Genomic DNA, 1,752 nt, shown 5'->3' with positions numbered 1-1,752 from the left:
GACTGGTTTGTTTTCATCTGTAGTTTGAGTTGAGCTCTAAAGCTTATTTAGAGTGCCTGAAAAATTGTATGGTCTCTCTGATAAAGCATTCAACTGGCCTAAATCCAACTTGAAGGACAGGGCGTTTTTGTGTCAGTAGGTAACTTTACATCAGACACATAACACATTAAGATGTCACCACAGGCTCCATTTATCTCAGAGAATAGAATTTAAAATGTTTTGGCCCCTCACCAAACTTAGTCTATAAATCATTCAATGGCTTAACACAAAAATACATTGCAGATATGTTGTCAACATATAAACCCTGACCCCTGTCTCCTTAGTGTGACCTTTGACAGTGCTAATTAAACATAATTAGTTGAAGTTTTTAATCCAACTTTTTCTTAATTGCAATCATTTTATCATTTATTTGTTGTAATTTTTTTTATTTATTAATTTTTTAGACTTTTCTGCTCACTATAATCTTTAATTACAGTATTTTTCTTTTGCAGTATATTTCCTCTGCATGTATTGTGTCTGTGTTTGTTGGATTTGTTTTGTATTTATTATTGTTTTGTATTTATTATTTTTGTCTTTGCAGTACTTTAAATATTTGTAATGCGTTTGCCACCATATATATAACTCTCCTCTGCTCTGCTAGGCTTTGCTCATTTTAATCCTTTAAACAAAGAAAGGGCTTGGGTTAAAGTAAAAAAATAACTTTGTCCCTGATAAGGACTAATTCGTGTTTATTTGTGGGGTTTGTTTTATGTTGACTCTTGGCTTTGCTGTGGTATTCTCAGGAGTCATGACCCAATAGGGTTTTGGACTTGGCAGTTTTGCTATCTTAGTTATTTTGTATTATCTTTGTAAATTACCTTCATTATGATCAAACATGTCAGTTAATTTGTTGTTTTTATTTTTTTGTAATTGGTGTTCTGAAAAGCGACTCAAAGTCAGCTCACGATTTCTTTATGTTTAGAAAAGGCTATTTACTTTTTATTTTGAAAGTCGCTCGGCGAGACCTCTAGACTTTTTATGCTTACTAACCCATGGTCAATCATAGTAAAAGTATTCAGAAGATTATAAAAGGCACTAGAACCTGGCTATAAAGGACACAAGGTTTGTTTTAATTATTTTGAATGTTATATTGTGTCCGGTTGGAGTTTGATGATTGTTTCATGGATGTAACATGTGTTAGCGGTAGCAAGTTTTAGCCTCGTATCGGTCTATTTATAGCTAAGCTTATTCATTTGTTTTATTAATAGATCTGAATAATTTGTGTGTTTATCTATGATCTGCTTAGTTTAAAAGGTTGTTTACTGGATTAAAAGGAAAGGTAATTGTGTTTTTAACTTTTATTTTCTTAGAGCTCTTATGGTGAGTTCATATGCTGCCTTCAATGACCATTTTAAAATAAAAGAATATGAACCATCAGCTAAAGAGTCAGACCATCAATTAGCCGGGACGCTCCAATCTTTGTGTTCTTTTGTATAAAAGCTTTGGTGAAAAAAGATTTGTTAAGCTTGATTCAATTCAATTCAGTTTTATTTCTATAGCGCCAAGTCACAACATGTCATCTCAAGGCACTTTACAGTTCACCAGATCATACAGCAAATTGATTCAGTTTTCTATCTAAGGAAAACCAGTTGATTGCATCGACTCATTGACTCTTCAGCAATCCCTCACACAAAGCATGCTTGTAGCAACAGTGGAGAGGAAAAACTCCCTTTTAACAGGTAGAAACCTCCATCAGAACCAGGCTCAGTGTGA

Source organism: Cyprinodon variegatus, unplaced genomic scaffold, assembly GCF_000732505.1.
Source record: "Cyprinodon variegatus isolate N-32 unplaced genomic scaffold, C_variegatus-1.0 Scaffold915, whole genome shotgun sequence".
Classification (NCBI taxonomy): Eukaryota; Metazoa; Chordata; class Actinopteri; order Cyprinodontiformes; family Cyprinodontidae; genus Cyprinodon; species Cyprinodon variegatus.
This window is presented reverse-complemented; position numbering follows the sequence as displayed.